Genomic DNA, 20,069 nt, shown 5'->3' on the forward strand with positions numbered 1-20,069 from the left:
GGTATAGTTGCATTCCCCTTTTCTGTCCTGGGCTTCGGTCCCATGATGTAAGGGTGCCTTTGTCACTTCCTCAGAGCAACAGGAGCCTGCAAACGGTGACTTTCAGTTCCTCTGCAGGGCACAGTGTTTACCCCGAGCTGCCCATCCACTCCTGTCTACCTAAACTGAGCCCCTCTCCCCCAGAGGTCGAGGGTGAGCCCAGCTGGGCAACAGGTGGACCCACATTTGTCACCACACCTTGCCAACCAGAACACTTTGCTAGTCTTCCTGTTCAGTGCCTCGTAGCTTCAGACAATCCCACTTACCCAGCAAGGCAGGCTGAAAGCTTCCTGTTTTGATCTGTGCCTTTGCCATCTTCATTAAAAAGTGTTTTTCCTCACTGAACAGTAATCCCCTCTGCATTCCCCCAGTGAAATGTTAACCATTTTGTGTCAACGGTATTCCTTCCTGATCCAATGTTGCTTCCAGAGATTGGGGCCGTGAAGAGGGTAAGGCAAGTGTACACACGAAACCAGGCCTCTAAGAATTGAAAGAATGATTTTGCCAAAGTGATACATGTCGCTGGGCCCCCTGCAGTGGCAAACATTTGACCATAGGTTCTCCAGGGAAGAAAGCAAAGCCCTGAGTTGCAGTGTTTGCCAATTTCTGTGGGGTAAATACTCTCACCATGGCTCCCACCATAGTGGCCAGAATCAACAATCAGCTCTTGGGGTTCCGGAAAAATTGGATTTTGAACCAGAACAAGTAGGCACACGTGGGCATGAGCCAGCCTCAGCACATCACTGGTCTGTGAGTTATGAATTCATACCTACTACTGCCCCGGTGAGGTCTGTTGCCTCTGAGACCATAGATGTCTTTATTAGAGGCTCCTGTAACTTGTTAGGGGTCAGACAGATTAATAATCACTTCCACTTTACTTAGAGCCCTTTTAATCCCCAAACCCTTATTTATAAGTTATTTTAATTCAGTTTTACCCATTCCTTTTTATCACATTTGGAGAAGATATTTTTTTTCTACCTGACTCTTCTTAATTTTCCAGTCCTCTGAGCTTCAGTTCACTTGTCTAAAAAATAGGAGTTGATACTGTATTAGTATATTCAACACATAGCAGGAACTCCCTGGTGATAGTGAGGCCATGCCCTGGACTTATTATATCAGCTCATTTAACACGGAGCAGATCTGAGACTCTTCATCCGTGAACAAAAAAGCTGGCTCAGCCTTAGAGAGCGGAATGCCATTGTCCAGCTCATACAATTACTTAATGGTGGAGCTAAGGTTTGAATTTGTGGCTGACAAGGTGTTTTGTAAAAATTAGTTGCAAGCATTAAAAATGTGAGATTTCTTCCAAGAATCTCTAGTTTTACCTTCCCTTGAAGGTTTTGAAATTCTGGCAACTCTCGGCCTAAGTTACCCCCTGGAAGTCTAACTGGAGCTAAGCGGAAGCTGGTTCCTTTGAAGGGACATTTCTCCACAGTGTCACTGTCCCTACCTTGCCCTAGTGTCTCACACCCTGCCTGCTTCACTCACACGTTAGGCTTCAGATTTTGTGCATCTTCTAATGGGCCACACTGCTTTCTAACTGAATATTACTTCCCCTTGCCCACTTTTTCCTCCCCACTTGACCAAGGAAGAAACTGAGACCCAGAAGGTTTTGCTAATTAGCTCAGGTCAAATCAGAAAGGCCACAACAAAGTACCTAACTTTCGCAATCAGGTTATGTGATCAAAGCCGCAGTGCCTTCTCACTATAAAGCAGTGTCTTCACAAACTGTTTTAATCCCTTCTAGCCCCACACTGCGCCTGCATAACCCTCCTTTTAATAGGCAAACATCGAGTGGGTGTCTTTTTATTTGAATAGGTTCTTACAAAATATGTATTGTTGTTTTGCATGGATGCATTTTTAAGGAGTGATACCATAGCCCTCATTCAGTTTTCTAAAAGTGATACCATAGCCCTCATTCACTTTTCTACTTTCTCTGCCAGAGGATCCTTCCATGTTACTATGTACACATCCAGCCGGCTTCTGGCTGCTGCATAGCACCCCATTGTACACGTTGACCACATTTTACCTGTCCCCTCTCCCCATGATGGGCACCCAGTTCCCCCCAGATCTCTGCCACCACAAACAAACCTGTAATGACCATCCACATAGGTGAGCCCAAGGTGAGCCCTGGGGCATATGCCCAGGGGTGAAATTGCTGGGTCATAGCATATTCACATATTTAATTTGTCTAAATGGTATCTGATTGCTCTCCAGAATGGCTGCACTGGTCTACACTCCTGGGATTCTTTATACAACACAAGATGTTGAGGGAGGGAAGGAGGGAGAGAGACTTTTAAACATATAATACCCATTAGTAAATAAGGTCCTTTGGATGGAGTTCAAAATAGGCTTGCCTCACCAAAGGTGCCAGAACACACAGGCAGAGAAGTTGGAGCACAGCAGCCTTTCAGAGTCCAGGAGCACAGAACTTAGAGTAAGGGACCCGAGACCTGGGTTCAGGTTGCGGTGCTGCCACTTACAGGGCAAGTCATTTGGCCTTTCTGAGCCTCAGTTTCTTCATCTGTAAAATGGGAAAACCGATAGAAACTTAAGTAAGGTTGTTTGGTTTCTCAAAAAAATGTTCATCCTTCCGTTCATTCATTCTCAACGCCGAGGTGAACACATGATGCATTTTGTCACCTAAGTGCCGAGTTTCCGAATGTGCCCAGTCTCATTTGACACCCTGTTTTCCCTCTTGTCAGCCTAGGGACTCACAGGACCAGAGGTCCATTCACAGAGTAGGGTTTTGAACTGGTCTGTGCAGAGTGAGGTAGGATGTGTGCTGAAAGCCTGCTGAGCCCAGCGGGGAGGATGGGGGTGTAGGGGTGGGAGTGGTCCTCATGGGCAGCCATATTTGGGGGAGGAAGAGGAAGCAAAGGACTTCAAGTCTGATCAAGTCCTCTGTAAAGTGGGGTCCAAATTCTTCACTGTTGGTGAGGAGCTTTGCTGTGGGTTGAGGACTTGAGGGTAAGTCCTTGGATCAGCTCTTGATGGAGGGCTTAAGATAGACAAGTAAAAAGGACTGATTTGGGGAGTTGACCATCAAAGGTGAAGTTCTTCCAGAAGCCGACCCCACGCTTGGGTACCAATAATTAAAGAAAGGCTCCCAGGAAAATCCAGTGAGAGAGTGGGGGATGCAGGATGGGAAAGAAGAGAAGCCAAGCAAAGGTACAATTTCAGGTGAAGTCTCAGACCCAGCCTGATGCTACCAGGAGCTCTGGAGTATGAATTACACCTCGGGCTTTGTTCTGCATCAAAGCAAAGAGCTGGGCTTTTGCACACACACTCCAAGCACAGGTTGGCTGCCTTGGGCATGGGGAGTCAGAACACTCTGGTTTCTCCTGGATCTCCTTATGAAACGAGGTGGCTCCAGTGCGCAAGGGGAATCACCTGAGGTTGCAGGTTCAAGCCGTTAGCAGCAAAGCACAGAGCCCCCAGAAGAGAGGGGGCTGGGGGCGTAGACAGTAAAGGGATCTGGGAACTGGGTAAGACACCAGCCACATTCCATGTAAGGACCTGTGATTAGAAACCACACATTTATATTAACACCAGTACTGTGCACACGTGCTGCTCAGTAACTCTGCCTGCCATGATGCTTCCCCCTCTCTTGGCCTGGGCAACCGCTCTCCATCCTTTGCATCTCAGCTTAAGTGTTGTCTTTTTAACGAATAATTCCCCGACCCACTAGGCTGAGTCCCCTTGTAATACCCTCCCAAGGCACTGACTTCTCTCAGCCTCTGTACCTTGTCATTATTTACTTGTTTATTGTATCACATCCTGCTTCTCTGCTAGACTATGGGCAAGGCCTGGGTCTGTGTTGGTCCCTGCTGAATGCCCATGGCTGAGCCCTGAGTGGGGTTCATGGTAAGAGGTTAGTACATGTCAGGGGGCTGCCTGCTGGCTTGATGAGCCACCAGCTCTGGTCTGCTTCAGCCCTGCCCAAGTGCAGAGGGTGGGCTGGGGAGCTGATCCTGGACAGTGGCTTCAGTGGGTAGGGCCTGCAGATGTACAGGGAGTGGAGGGAGCCATGGGGACAGGATCTCTGGTGCCAGGGTGGGGTTCAGGCTTGTCAGAAAGATGACGGGGCCCTGAGGGGCCTGGAGGTCTACACAGAGGATGAGATTGCAGGGCAGTGGCCTCTGGAAGCTGGAGAGCAGATGTGGCGAAAATGAGGGCGTGGAACTTGAAGACATGTCCTTGTGGCAGGTCCTGGTGATCAAACAAGTTGTGTGACATTGAACAAGTTACCTAACCTCTTGGAGCTTCAGCTTTTTCATGAGTAAATGAAGAAATTATGTCATGAAGTTTCAATAAGAGGTAGAATCTCAGGAAAAGTTCATTCTTCCCTTCAAACTTGTATTTGTCAGCATTTGCTGTGTAAAAAGTACTCCAAAATCTCAATAGTTTACAGCAACAAACATTTAATTTTCCTCTCCTGGGGCTGTTGGCTGAACTAGGCTGGGATCCCCTGGACTCAGCTGGACCAGGCTGGACTCCAGGTTTCCAGTCAGATCTGGGTCTGTTCCTCACGTCTTTATTCTTGGCCCATGCTAGAGGGCTGGAGGCTCCCTGGGGCACCTCTTCCCATCAGACCACAGGGGCCCAGGAGGGGCAAGCAGAAACCCACAATGCCCTTTAAGCCCTGAGCTGGGAACTGGCACTTTGGCCCACATTGCTTTGGTCAAAGCAAGCAGCATGGCCAAGCCCAACATTGGTGGGACAAAGATGTGAGTTCTCCGTACTCTAAAGCAGGGATGGCACTCTAGGTACCATGATGGTGGATATGGCTGCAAAATTCTACAGTAGGGCAGGCCTACTCTACCGCAGCCCTTCTTCCTCATCATCCAGGCATCTGTTCCTGTGAGCTCTTGGAGAAAGCGTAGAAACCTTTTCCATAGTTAGCTGACAACCTCTCTTTGATGCTGGGTGTGATGTGGTCTCTAAGCTGTCAGCTGCGATTCTACTGACAAAGGACCCATCCTCTTCCGGGGTCTTCATTGAGGGCCTGAGGTCCCCAGATGAGGGTTCCGCTGTTCAAATGCGCAGACCACGTGCTGGCAGACAGCACTGTCATCCTCTGCCCCCTTACTCTGACTGCGGTGACACCAACCTCAGATGATGCATCTCAGAGCTGTCATTTCAATACAAGCCAGAGATGTAGGCGTCCTAGTCCTCCAGCCTGCAGCTCCTTTGATGTGAGAGGTTCAAAGCATTTTACAGCTGCTCAAGGCTGCCAGGAGAGTGCAGGACTCACTGCCACTACACAGATATCAGAGAGTGAAAGGCAGAGATTCGGGGCCTTGTGATCTCAACATCCCTGTGGGGATCCCAGCTCACAGGCGAAAGAAACGAGCAAGCCTACAGGACCCCTGAGTCTAGGAGTTGACCCAGCGCCCGGGGTACCCCCGTGGGAGAGTGCCGCGGGCGGGCTTGCTGGGCCACTGGCTCTGTTGGGTGGATGGCAGGGCTGGGGGCAACCTGGGGAGGAGTGGCTACAGGAAGCAGGGACTGAGAAGTGGGGCGGTGAGTGGTTACGAGCCCAAGGAGGGGGCATGGGTTGAGAAATGGGGGCGTCAGCTCTGAAACTCAGGGAGGGACGTGGATTTAGAAATGAGTGTGGAGACTGGCGGGCGAGCAGAGCCCATGCCAAGCCGTTCTGGGAAGTCTGCCCAAAACAAGGCAAGAGCAAAGCTGAAGAACCAAGCCTCAGGAAGTGGGGGCTGATTGGAACAAGGTGGATGGGAGACCCCAGCCTGCTGGCTGGGCGCGAGACAGAGCCCATCCCCATCAGTGCCAGGCCCTCCAGACCTGGGCAGAAAGGGGCCAGGGCTGCCCGGTGCAAGCTGGGAGCAGAGATGTCCCGTTGGCTACCGCTGGAGGGGGGAGGGGAGGGCGGGGGCTGCGCCGGCCCGGCACTCAGTTTCTCCTTTTCTTCCTTTAAGCTTCATGCCTCTTCCCAGAGATGTCACATTCCTCCCTTCTGCACGGAGGAGACTCAGCACAAACCTGGTGTTGGCTTTTACCCTCTTCAAAGCCCCAGACAAGTGGCTTTAGGACCCTGTTGTGGGTGGGCAGTGGATACAGGACTGTGCCCACAGATAGCAAATGCCAGCCTCCCCACTCCCGCCACCACCCATCACCGCACGGAGGGTGCCTGCTGCCACCCAGGATAAGAGCTTCTCCCACACGCCGGCTTTCACACCACCCAAGCCGCCCACTGAGCCGCTAGAGGCTGGAGCCTGCCGGAGGATCTCCGGCCACCTGATTGCACCCCGAGTTGGCGGCGCCCTGTGTCTGGTCCCCGCACTCCCGTCTAGCTATTCGTGCCACCCACCACCTCCCATCCCCTTCCTCATCTTGAAACGTCCTCCCTGGGTACCGTTCTTCTGACAGTGTCACTGACCACCAGGCAAGTTGCCCAACCTTCCCGAGACTCAGTTTTCTCATCTATAGGATGGAGCAGTGGCACCCACCTGTGATATTCAAGAGACTGTAAATTATTATTTTTAATATGTATTTACTTATTTGGCTGTGTCGGGTCTTAGTTGCAGCACGCGGGATCTTCATTGAGGCATGTGGGATCTTTCGTTGCGGCGCGCGGGCTTCTCTCTAGTTGTGGTGCGCAGGCTCTAGAGTCCGTGGACTTAGTTGCCCCACGGCACGCGGGAGCTTAGTTCCCCGACCAGGGATCGAACCCGCGTCCCCTGCATTGGAAGGCGGATTCTTAACCACTGGACCACCATGGAAGTCCTGAGAGACTGTAAATTAGCTAACATACCTAACACGCCTCGCCCAGTTCCAGTTTCTTCCTTGTGGGGAGTGGGACCCTCACCTGGGAAGGACCAGGGAGGTTCCAGGAGACCCATCAGAAGGCCCCCTCCCCTGCCCCTGACACAGGACATACAGCAGGGAACTGTGTCCTTGTCACCATGACCTATCTTTTGTCCTGAGTCACTGATACCCAGGATTGTCCACAGTTTCAAAGCAAGACCAAGGAAAGGAGGCCTCAATCCCCCGGACCTGGACCCAGAGAGCTCACCTTCCCCAACCACCATCTCCGCCCTCCAGGTACCCCTCTCACAGCTCACAGCCTGTGAGCTCCCAGGAACCTACAACACCAGGCCTTTTACGAGATGTGGCAGCTCCGGCTTCCTGCAGCCTGACTGCCAGGAGGTAGCCCCTTCAAAAGGTCCCATGAGTAGCTCTGAGACATCCTGAAAGACCCCTCAGCATGCCCTCTGCTGGCTGGCTAGCTGCGGCGCTGCACAGGGCATCCTTGCCCTCTCCTGCTTGTGCAGGGCTGTGGCAGGCTAGACACTGGAAGCAGCTGTGCGCTGCCCTGTGCACCACGAGAACACCAGGGTCCCTGTCCCTGCCTGGGGCTCTGCCAGGTGCCAAAGCCCGTCTCCCAGCCTGCGACGTTCTGCTCCTCCAGAGTCCATGCTTCAGTCTCCATCTCTCTCTCGTTCTTCCCAGAAGCTAAGCCAAGCCCACGGGTCCTGGGAGAGAAAGAAGCTATGTCAACATCTACCCCAGCCGCCTGCCCTTCCAGGCTCCCCCCCTCTCCTGGTCACACAACAAAACCTGCCCTGCTCATCAATGGATGGGACCTTTGCAGGAGCCCAACTCCACTCCCCCACGACCAATTGCCTGGTGCACCTGGATTTCAGCCCCAGCCCAAAAAGTGTATGTAACTGAAGCAAGTGCTACCCCTCCCCACTGGTCAGTCCCGAGAGCACACCTGCCACGTGGCTTGTAGGGCTGTGGCCACTGCCTCACCTCCATCCACTCGTGCAGAGCGACTCTGTGATTGTCTTTTTATTTTTCATACATCAGTACTATTATGGTTAATTGAGCATCAAAGATGTTTCCAAGATGTAGTTTTTGTATAGAGGCTTCCAGATGTATATAGACCAGAAAAGCTTTTGTGCAATAAAAAAAAAAAAAAATCAGACACTTTTAGACAAGATGCATTTTTTAAAAATTGAAGTATAGTTGATTTACAATACTGTGTTAATTTCAGGTGTACAGCATAATGATTCAGTGTTTTTGCACATTATATTCCATTATAGGGTGTAATTCTCTGTGCTATATAGTAAGTATATCCTTGTTGCTTATCTGTTTTATAAACAGTAGTTCATATCCCATACCCATACCCATACCCCTAATCTGTCCCTCTCCTCTTCCCTCTCCAGTTTAGTAACAAGTATGTTTTCTATATCTGCGAGTCTTTTCTGTTTTGTATATACATTCATTTGTATTATTTTTTAGATTCCACATATAAGTGATAGCATATAGTATTTGTCTTTCTCTGTCTTATTTCACTAAGCATAATATTCTCTAGGTCTAACCACATTGCTGCGAATGGCATTATTTCATTCTTTTTTATGGCTAATATTCCATTGTATATGTATACCACATCTTACTAATCCAGTCGTCTGTTGATGGGCACTTAGGTTGCTTTCACATCTTGGCTATTGTAAATAGTGCTGCTGTGAACATTGGGGTGCATGTATCTTTTTGAATTAGTATTTCCGTTTTTTCCAGATATATACCCAGGAGTGGAATTGCTGGATCATATTGTAGTTCTATTTTTAGTTTTTTAAGGAACCTCCATACGGTTTTCCATTGTGGCTACACCAATTTACATTTCCACCAACAGTGTACAAGAATTCCTTTTTCTTCACGTCCTCACCAACATTTGTTATTTGTAGAGTTTTTGAGGATAGCCATTCTGAGAGGTGTAAGGTGATACTTCATTGTGATTTTGATTTACATTTCTCTAATAATTAACAATGTTGAGCATCTTTTCATGTGTCAGCCATCTGTGTGTCTTCTTTGGAAAAATGTCTTTTGCAATCTGCCCATTTTTTTATTGGATTTTTTTTTATTGAGTTGTATGTGCTATTTGTACACCAAATATTAACCCCTTGTCGGTCACACCATTTGCAAATATTTTCTCCCCTTCTGTAGGTTGTCTTTTCGTTTTGTTGATGGATTTCTTTGTTGTTCAAAAGCTTTTAAGTTTAATTAGGTCCCATTTGTTTAACTTTGCTTGCATTTCTTTTTCCTTAGGAGACTGATCCAAGAAAATATTGCTACAATTTATGTCAAAGAGTGTTCCACCTATGTTCTCTTCTAGGAGGTTTATGGTTTCATGTCTTACAGTAGGGTCTTTAAACCATTTTGAGTTTATTTTTGTATATGGTATGAGGGATTGTTCTAATCTCATTATTTTATGTGTCTGTCCAGTTTTCCCAACACTATTTGTTGAAAGAGACTGTCTTTTCTCCATTGTATATTCTTGCCTCTTTTTCATAGGTTAATTGATCATAGGTACATGGGTTTATTTCTGGGTTCTCTATTCTGTTCCATTGATCTGTGTGTCTGTTTTTGTGCCAGTACCACACTGTTTTGATCACTGCAGCTTTGTAGTATAGTCTGAAGTCGGGGAGGGCTATACCTCCAGCTTTGTTCTTTTTCCTCAGGACTGCTTTGGCAACTTGTGCTCTTTTGCAGTTCCATATAAATTTTAGGATTATTTGTTCTAGTTCTGTGAAAAATCTCCTGGATATTTTGATAGGGATTGGACAAGATGACTTTTAAACCCTTCCCTCTTTGGGTGTGTGTGTGTGGTTTTTATTTCGGTTTTTTGAATTTTATTTTATTTTTTTTATACAGCAGGTTCTTATTAGTTATCTATTTTATACATATTAGTGTATATATGTCAATCCCAATCTCCTAGTTCATCACACCACCACCCGTGCCCACCGCTTTCCCCCATTGGTGTCCATACATTTTTTCTCTACATCTGTGTCTCTGTTTCTGCCCTGAAAACCAGTTCATCTGTACCATTTTTCTAGATTCCACATATATGCGTTAATATAAAATATTTGTTTTTCTCTTTCTGACTTACTTCACTCTGTATGACAGTCTCTAGGTCCATCCACATCTCTACAAATGACCCAATTTTGTTCCTTTTTATGGCTGAGTAATATTCCATTGTATATTTGTACCACATCTTCTTTATCCATTCGTTTGTCGATGGACATTTAGGTTGCTTCCATGACCTTGCTATTGTAAATAGTGCTGCAATGTATATTGGGTTGCATGTGTCTTTTTGAATTATGGTTTCTCTGGGTATATGCCCAGTAGTGGGACTGCTGGGTCATATGGTAATTCTATTTTTAGTTTTTTAAGGAACCTCCATACTGTTCTCCATAGTGGCTGTATCAATTTACATTCCCACCAACAGTGCAAGAGGGTTCCCTTTCTCCACACCCTCTCCAGCATTCGTTGTTTGTAGATTTTCTGATGATGCCCATTCTAACCAGTGTGAGGTGATACCTCATTGTAGTTTTGATTTGCATTTCTCTAATAATTAGTGATGTTGAGCAGCTTTTCATGTGCCTCTTGGCCATCTGTATGTCTTCTTTGTCTATTTAGGTCTTCTGCCCATTTTATAATTGGGTTGTTTATTTTTTTTGATATTGAGCTGCATGAGCTGTTTATATATTTTGGAGATTAATCCTTTGTCTGTTGATTCGTTTGCAAGTATTTTCTCCCATTCTGAGGGTTGTCTTTTCATCTCGTTTATGGTTTCCTTTGCTGTGCAAAAGCTTTGAAGTTTCATTAAGTCCCATTTGTTTATTTTTGTTTTTATTTCCATTACTCTAGGAGGTGTATCAAAAAAGATCTTGTTGTGATTTATGTCAGAGAGTGTTCTTCCTATGTTTTCCTCTAAGAGTTTTATAGTGTCCGGTCTTAATTTAGGTCTCAAATCCATTTTGAGTTTATTTTTCTGTGTGGTGTTAGGGACTGTTCTAATTTCTTTCTTTTACATGTAGCTGTCCAGTTTTCCCAGCACCACTTATTGAAGAGACTGTCTTTTCTCCATTGTATATCCTTGCCTCCTTTGTCATAGATTAGTTGACCATAGGTGTGTGGGTTTATATGTGGCCTTTCTATACTGTTCCATTGATCTATATTTCTGTTTTTGTGTCAGTACCATATTGTCTTGATTACTGTAGCTTTGTAGTATAGTCTGAAGTCAGGAAGTCTGATTCTTCCAGCTCCATTTTTTTCCCTCAAGACTACTTTGGCTCTTCAGGGTCTTTTGTGTCTCCTTACAAATTTTAAGGTTTTTTTTTCTAGTTCTGTAAAAAATGCCATTGGTAATTTGATAGGGATTGCATTGAATCTGTAGATTGCTTTGGGTAGTTAGTCATTTTCACAATATTGGTTATTCCAATCCAAAAATATGGTATATCTCTCCATCTGTTTGTGTCATCTCTGATTTCTTTCATCAGTGTCTTATAGTTTTCTGAGTACAGGTCTTTTACCTCCTTAGGTAGGTTTACTCCTAGGTATTTTATTCTTTTTGTTGCAGTGGTGAATGGGATTGTTTCCTTACTTTCTCTTTCTGATCTTTCATTGTTAGTGTATAGGAATGCAAGAAATTTCTGTGTGTTAATTTTGTATCCTGCAACTTTACCAGATTCATTGATTAGCTCTAGTAGCTTTTTGGTGGCATCTTTAGGATTCTCTATGTATAGTATCATGTCATCTGCAAACAGTGACACTTTTACTTCTTTTCCGATTTGTATTCCTCTTATTTCTTTTTCTTCTCTGATTGCCTCACGTGGCTATGACTTCCAAAACTATGGTGAATAATTGTGGTGAGAGTGGACATCCTTGTATTGTTCTTGATCTTAGAGGAAATGGTTTCAGTTTTTCACCATTGAGAATGATGTTGGCTGTGGGTTTGTCATATAAGGCCTTTATTACGTTGAGGCAGTTCCCCTCTATACCCACTTTCTGGAGAGTTCTTATTATAAATGGGTGTTGAAGTTTGTCAAAAGCTTTTTCTGCATCTATTGAGATGATCGTATGGTTTTTATCCTTCAATTTGTTAATATGGTGTATCACATTGATTGATTTGCGTATATTGAAGAATCCTTGCAATCCTGGGATAAATCCCACTTGATCATGCTGTATGACCCTTTTAATGTGTTGTTGAATTCTGTCTGCTAGTATTTTGTTGAGGACTTTTGCATCTATATTCATCAGTGATATTGGTCTGTAATTTTCTTTTTTTGTAGTATCTTTTCCTGGTGGAATGGTGGCCTCGTAGAATGAGTTTGGGAGTATTCCTTCCTCTGCAATTTTTTGGAAGAGTTTGAGAAGGATGGGTGTTAGCTCTTCTCTAAATGTTTGATAAAATTCACCTGTGAAGCCATCCGGTCCTTTTCTTTGTTGGAAGATTTTTAATCACCGTTTCAATTTCTTTACTTGTGATTTCTCTGTTCATATTTTCTATTTCTTCCTGGTTCAGTCTTGGAAGGTTATACCTTTCTAAGAATTTGTCCATTTCTTCCATGTTGTCCATTTTATTGGCATAGAGTTGCTTGTAGTAGTCTCTTAGGATGCTTTGTATTTCTGCAGTGTCTGTTGTAACTTCTCCTTTTTCATTTCTAATTCTGTTAATTTGAGTCTTCTCCTTGTCTTTTCTTGATGAGTCTTACTAAAGGTTTATCAATTTCATTTATCTTCTCAAAGAACCAGCTTCTAGTTTTATTGATCTTTGCTATTGTTTTCTTTGTTTCTATTTCATTTATTTCTGCTCTGATCTTTATGATTTCTTTCCTTCTACTAACTTTGGATTTTGTTTGTTCTTCTTTCTCTAGCTCCTTTAGGTGTAAGGTTAGATTGTTTATTTGAGATTTTTCTTGTTTCTTGAGGTAGGCTTGTATTGCTATAAACTTCCCTCTTAGAACGGCTTTTTCTGCATCCCATAGGTTATGGACCATCGTGTTTTTGTTGTCATTTGTTTCTAGGTATTTTTTGATTTCCTCTTTGATTTCTTCAGTGATCTCTTGCTTATTTAGTAACATATTATTTAGCCTCCTTGTGTTTGTGTTTTTTACGTTTTTTTCCCTGTAATTGATTTCTAATTTCATAGCGTTGTGGTCAGAAAAGATGCTTGATATGATTTCAATTTTCTTAAATTTACCGAGGCTTGATTTGTGACCCAAGATGTGATCTATCCTGGAGAATGTTCTGTGTGCACTTGAGAAGAAAGTGTAATCTGCTGGTTTTGGATGGAATGGCCTATAAATATCAATTAAATCTATCTAGTCTATTGTATCATGTAAAGCTTGTGTTTCCTTGTTAATTTTCTGTCTGGATGATCTGTCCATTGGTGTAAGTGAGGTGTATAAAACCTGGTCTGCCAGCTTTTCTCATTGTAAAGTTACTATTTTCCCCTTTAAAATGATTAACTCTTTTGTGGGAAGACACTTTGAAGCAATCTAGAGAGACTGCTCCTCCTCAGATGCTCCCCCACTAGTTTTAACGTCTTTGGCATCTGTTGATTCTTTCCTGAATCGGCTATTATATGAAGGTTGCCAAATGGTGACTATTTCCATCATTCCTGTGACAGTTACTAATTGGCATTCTACTGTGAGAAAGAGCTTTCCCTTCTCATTTATTTACATGAGTATAGACTCATGAATTCCTATTTTATTCAATGAATTACAATTATTTTTATTATTCATTTTGATGCTCAAATTGGGCCAGATGGTCCTTTCAACTGTCCTTTCAGTTGTCTCCTGACTCCTGTACCCTTTTGACAAATCTTTATCATTTTGTGAACATTTCCTTACTTTCTGGGGCAACAGATGTTCCAGGCCCACATATACCTTTCCTGCCCCAGCCCTAGGTTCAGCCCGGCCCTCTCTCCAAGGAGTCTGGTTCTTTTTGTTGGAGGGTGGTATTTAGGTGGGTTCATTGCCACTGGGGTGTTGTTGCTTCTGGATCCTCTCAGAAGACAGAGCTGGGAAATGTGTGTGGGCACACACACGCACTCACACCTGCATCAGTATTTACCTGTATATAGTGAACAACCCTGAGTTCACAATGAAGCTTCCCCTTCCAGCTGAACACTACAGAGTTCATTCTAACCTAACTCCCTTCTCTGGCAGTGAGAGACCCGCCCCCGTTTCTCCATATATTTCGTTTGCTCGTTTCCCTGTGCGTAGCCAGTCTTCTGCTCTGCTGCCCCTGGGCCCCCGGCCAGGCCGGCTTCTAAGGCTCCGATCACTTCCCTGCCCCAGCTACTTCCTCTGCCCCCTGACCACTTCCTTGGCCCCAGCCCCAAAGCCCCACTGGCTCTGGCCACTTCAAAGGAAGAGCAAGGAAAGAAAGCAAAATGATACATGTCTTAAAGAAAAAGGGAGAAGGGAAAGGGAAAAGGAAGAGCTGATCGGATTTTAAGGAGACATATCCTGGGGTCCATTCCAGGTCAGATGGCTGAAGAGGGATTTCTGGATCTGAAGCTTTTCTCCAGGGCTCTTCCCCAACCCGCCTGCGCACCCCCCTTTCCCATCTCATCAAATGGCAGCGACATCAGCCAAGTTCCCAAAGTCGGGGATCTGCAGTCACGCTCCCTGGCGAGCCCCACGCCCTCACCAGCCCCTCCCCCTCCACTGCACCTCCCCGGTTCAAGCACCAGAGTGGGGTTGCCGGGGCCCCCATCTTCCACTTAAATCGCTCTTAGAACAAAATCCAAACTCTGCAGGTCCCAACAGAACCAAGAGACCCACGATCTGGTCTCTCTGCCTCTCCCTCCTTCACCCAAGTTGGAGTCTGTGACTCTTAGGAAGAGGTTTGGGGGAGACGAGGTGGTTAAAGATTCAGACCAGTCCTGAGGGCACAACAAAGACCAAGGAAAGCATTTCAGGGGCTGGCAGAGGTGCGGGAGGGCAGAGGCAGGGCGGGAGGAGGTGGCTTCCAGACAGTGAGAGGTGGGCAGGCCTGGGTGGGGAGTCCAGCCCCTGCTGAGCTGATGTCTGAGTGGAGGAAGTGCTGCTGGGGGCGGGGATTGGGCCTGGACAGCCAAATTCCACACTACCCCTCGCTCTGCTCGTGTGGGAGCCCCAGGTCTGGGGGACTCCGGGGCTTGGGCTGAATCCAGCTCTACACCCGCCACTGCCTCTGAGGCCTCCAACACCCTTCCAGCCTCCGCAGGCCCAGGGTCTCCCCACTGGGAAAACAGAAACAGTAATGACACCAGCGCCTCCCACCCCGCCATTCTCATCACAGCAGACAAATGGTATTGTCTCCCTGCTTAAGATCTTTCTAGTGACTTTCCCACCGACTTGAAAGAAACGCTTTGCTATAGTTGGGATAATAAGCCCACTGCCCCACCACCACTTCTGCACACTTTCCCATTATTTGTAAAATTTCCACAATGCTTGTATATACTTTTCATTTTAAAACGAAGCCTGGCAGAGCCCGAGGAGAAGGTGCCGGGCAGCAGCGTCTTCCTGGCGCCCCCTTGCTGGCTTCCTCCTGGAGGCCCTCGCCTTCTTTCAGTTCCCCATTTAGTGACAGCAGACAGCACTGAAGTTAAAATTACCCTCTGGGAAAGCTCGGCCTGCAGGGTGCTCCGGCCTCCCTGCCTCGCTCCGCCTTCCCCTGGAGGGTGTCTGAAAGCCAGAGCCCAAGAACTAGTTCTGGAAACACTACATTTCTCAGAGGCCGCAGCCTTGAGCTTCCAACAGTCTGGACATCAGCTGTCCTTTGTTTTAAAGACCCTAGTGGTCTGGGGCCTTGGGGGGGGACAGCCCTGTCCCCTTGCTCTGCACTTTCCCAGGAGTACTGTACCTGGACGAGCACAGGTGCCAAGCCGTAGAGTGAAGGGGTCTCTCCCTGCAGAGTCCGGCTCAGCAACCCACATCGCAGTGTGGGAAGCTACAGCTTTTCAACTGTGAAGTCCGTTTTAGGCACTGCACACCTGTCTCAAAACAGGGGTAGGGCCTGTCATTAGCCGTGCAAGGCACCTGGGGGACTACATGAGGCTGAACCTAGCAGGGCCCCTTTCCTTCGAAAACTTATAAGCTTGTGGGGAGGCAGGCACGGCTGGGCTTGGCAAGGCGCTGTCTGCAGGGACTCCCTGAAATGATCTTGCTGGAAATCACCTGGAAATTTCCATAGACCTGGAAAGAGGAGGCAAGAGAAGAGTTAGGTATCTTGTTTCACGATCTGAACTAACCACTTTTTTTTTCCTGCATCGCTTTTGGTGATGAACATAAATTCACGTCCATTCAGTCGATCCCACAAACCACGAGGGACGTCTGCTCTTTGCCCCGCACGTCGTAAGTTCAGAGCCGACTTTATGCAGGAATTGCTGCTCTGTGTTTTTCAGATCAAGCTTCTGCTCTGTGCGCTGGGGATCTGCCACAGAGAGAAGAAATTTGTTCCTGGTGGTGGGAGAGTTGCCGCAGAGCAGAAATCCCGGGGCACCACCCTGGGGAGCATCTGTAACTGTGAGGGCCGCTGTCCGCAGCGAACGGCTAGCGTGGGGCTTCAGGGTTTCCTTCTCTGTTTCGGAATGACTTGGTGAATCTCTTCAGGAAGGCAGCGGCTGTGGAATGAGGAATTGAAATCTGGTGGCCGTTAGGGATCCAGGGCAGCCCCCTGCCCCAGAAGCGTGGCCGGTCCCCCCTCCTGGTGTGAGGGCTGCCCTTGCCTGCAGGACACGCGAGCCTTACTTTCCCACCGCTTCCCTGGGCGTCTTGTCACCGTGGGCTCCGTGGGCTGCTTCTGTGCTGTGTGTCCCACGTTCGAGCCCAGACCCCCTCCAAATCCCCTGGCTTCCGGTGGTGTTTGGAGGATGGGAGGCACGGCTGCGTGATGGGAGGGTGGGGGACCTCCCACCCCTGCTCCCTCCCTATGGGGCTGGCTTCGCGGAAGGCCTCAGCTCCGGCCTGGCAGCCCTCTCTGGGTCCTGCGTCTGCCCCCCGCATGCTTGGATCAGGAGGGAAACTGCTCCCCCACTTCGCAGGTGTATTCCTACACCCTGCCCACTAAGTCCTTTTGAAATCCCCCCAGGTGAATGTGGCATCTGCTTCCTGCCTGGACCTGACTGATACACATGACGACCTTGTAGTCAGACATTTTACATTTTAAAGTGTTGGAAAGGCATCACCTTTGGCAGATCAGATTGAGGGTGAAGGAAGCGGGTGTTCCCCTGCTACCCACCCTCCCCCCAGCCATTGCTCCGTATCCCCCGCCCCAGGCCCACATAGGGTCCTCTCTGACCATCTCTCCCCCCGACTCATCCTGACCCTAATCCCGCAAGTCCATCCAAGCACTAACTGCCGAGCATCCCACGATGGCCAGGCCCTTTGGCACCATCTGGGGAAGCGACAGTAAGCAGACCTGGCCCCTGCTATGGGCTGCATGGGCAGGCAGAATCAGACGTGACCAGGCACCCATCCCCACAGGGCCCCGGTGCTCCTGCTGGCCCACGGTCAAGGCACTGTCCACTTGGAAACCCCGACTCCCACTCCTGGCTTTGACTTGGCCATCCTGCCTGACAGAGGGCCTTTCTCCGCCCAGCTCAGGAGTGAGAAGCCCATGGCTGGGCTGCTCCTTCCTAGGCATACAGAGCCTGCGACCCACCTGTCCAGATTGCACTCCTCACCCCCATGAGCGGCGCTGGGGTTGGACTCAACCCTCATTCTCTACCTTCCTGGGAACCTGGGCCACCTGGGCAGCCAGCAGCGGTGGTTCACCAGGCCCTGGCTCCCTGGCCTCTGTGACCAGTCCAAGCACACGCAGTGTCCCAGCAGCTCTGTCTCAGCGCTCAGCACCCGCCCACCTCCTCCCTCACTGGATCCATAGGGTTCAGATGAATTTTAGAGTGTTCTGTTCTTCTGCACGCTTAGTACCCGGCGTATTTCATCAATTCTAAGGTGTTTATTTTGTCATATTAACATCTCCGAAATCAGTTGTACCCACAGCTTGATAGTGTATCTTGGTTTATGCTTTAGCTTTTAGCAGTACATAAAATAATACGTGTCTCAGCATTGGTGCATCTAAATTGCCATAGCTCATGTGCTCTCTCAAACGCACATTCCCCAGACCTCCTCCAGCTGAGAGCCCTTTTCCAGACTCACACATGAGTCGTTTCACTTTGACTTTCTTTGATACTTTCACATCCTTTTTCCATACGCCTAATGGCTTGTCATCCATTCGCTGTAAATTCTTTGACAGGATGACACTTGTCATGACTGCTTTAACTGAATCGAGTTCATCGACCTTGGGTCGTGTCAAATTATTTTTGTTATTCCGCTCACTTTGGGTTTTCAACCTATTTAAGTTACTTTTTAGAAGGCCCGGCCTTTTGTTAAACTCTCTACTAATTTACTGAATAGCTTAAGCCACACACTCAAACACAGAGACATGCCCTCACGTACAGATTTATACGTGCGTGCATTGCATCCCACACGCAGATACTTGTGGAGAGAGGGACAGAGACAAGGGGAGACAGAGAGGCAAGTGTGGAGCCTGAGTGAAGGTGAGGGACGGAGAGACGGGGTCTCTGAAGGCGGTGGAGTCTCTGAAGGCAAACGCATCCTCACCGCTACTTGGGGTTACCACCAGGAACAGGGCTCAGGGACAGGTCTGAGTCCTGGTCCATTCCCAGATGTCTGCATCTGTCCCGGTCTGGGTCGTCCTGCCTTGTCTGCTCTCCCAACCCCACTTACCTGTGGCCCTGATGACCTCCCACGTCAGTGCCAACCGTGCCAGAACAATAGGCACCTGACTTGAAGGTGGGCGAGTCAAGACGATCCAGCCTCGCTCAGCCCAGACCCCACCGACCTGGGTGGGCTTTCCAACGTGCACCCTATTCCCTATTCTCCTTTCCCATGGGCGATGGGTCCCAGCAGCAGGCAGCCCCCGGAGGAGCAGTTGGGCCCCTGACCTCTAACTCCAAAGATAGCCCCTCCTCAACTCATTTTTAGATCACATGAATGTCATTGACCTGTTAGCTACTATGATAATGGGGGTGACTCATAGGCGCTCTGCCCCTTCAACGCCTGGGAAGCCCCACCCAGAGGGGGAGGCTCTGTGGGGCTCATCCCTGTACCCACCAGCAGCCTGATCTCTTGCTTCTGTCCAGCTGCCCCCGGCTCGCTGCTCTTCCCTAAAGCCCGGCTGCATCACTCTCCTCCACCTGGGGCTGCAACCTTGCTCAGCATCTTCTTGGCTGGATCAGGAACACCCGGCCTTACACTGTCCAGTTTTGCCATCTGTGCCGGGGGAGGGAGAAGTCCTCTGGGTCTCTGACTGGGCAGGTGGGGAGACAGTGGTGCCATTCGTTGAGATGGAACACCAAGGAGGGGCGGGGGGCAGGGGACTGGGCAGGGAGGATGGACAGGATGTTGGGACATGTTGGGTTAGGAGCAGTAGGGTACAGCACTGGTGAGACCCTAAGCCCTGCTTGCAGTTCTCCCATCCTACCCTGCTGCCTGATATAGCCCACCAGGGGGAATCACAGAGGCGGGGCCTTCATGTGGGCGGGGCTTCAGCAGGGGCGGGGCCTCAGTGGGCGGGGCTGGCTGCCGAGGGACGAACTTGAGTTTCCTGCTGGAGCCACCAGGCGATAAGAAGGAGACCTGGCCCCAGGGCATTTGAACAGCCCAGTAGAATTACCCTCCTGTTCTTCTGTCATCAACAACAGAGATACAAATCAGGGAAGATTTTTGTGCTGCCTCAACCATTTTCTGAGTTTTGACAAAACAGAATTATATCAAATGAAAAATATAAAAATAAAAGCAAAACAATTGCTATAATAGATTTTTCCCGTGTTTACAAATAAATGATCTTGGGGGTGGGGTAATAACTCCCCCCACCAAACACACACACACACATACACACAAGAAGTCTAGAAAAAAATATTCTAAACTATTAAAAATAGATCTCTTGGGGTTGTGGGACTACAGGTGATTTCTTTTTTTTTTTTTTAATTCTGTATTTAAATTTTTTTCCATAATGAAAATGCATTACTTGGTAACATAATACTTTTAAAAATAAAAGTTTTTTAAAAACTGAAAGAAAAAAATCTTTAAAACTGTCCTATCTGTGCCTTCTGCAGAGTGGCTCTTGGGGCTGTGAGGGTGTGGGCGTCGCAGGCAGGCCCCGCGCAGGAGCCCAGGGCTTCTTCTGGGTCGTGGTCA

The 20,069-nt window shown here is 47.9% G+C and overlaps 1 protein-coding gene across 1 annotated transcript in view; it reads left to right on the plus strand.

Annotated features, from left to right (window-relative positions):
- INPP5D (inositol polyphosphate-5-phosphatase D) overlaps nucleotides 1-20,069 on the plus strand; it is a 129,728-nt gene that overhangs the window by 41,203 nt on the left and 68,456 nt on the right. The window lies entirely within an intron of this gene.

This window comes from Balaenoptera physalus, assembly GCF_965194825.1.
Source record: "Balaenoptera physalus genome assembly, chromosome: 6".
NCBI classification, from domain to species: domain Eukaryota; kingdom Metazoa; phylum Chordata; class Mammalia; order Artiodactyla; family Balaenopteridae; genus Balaenoptera; species Balaenoptera physalus.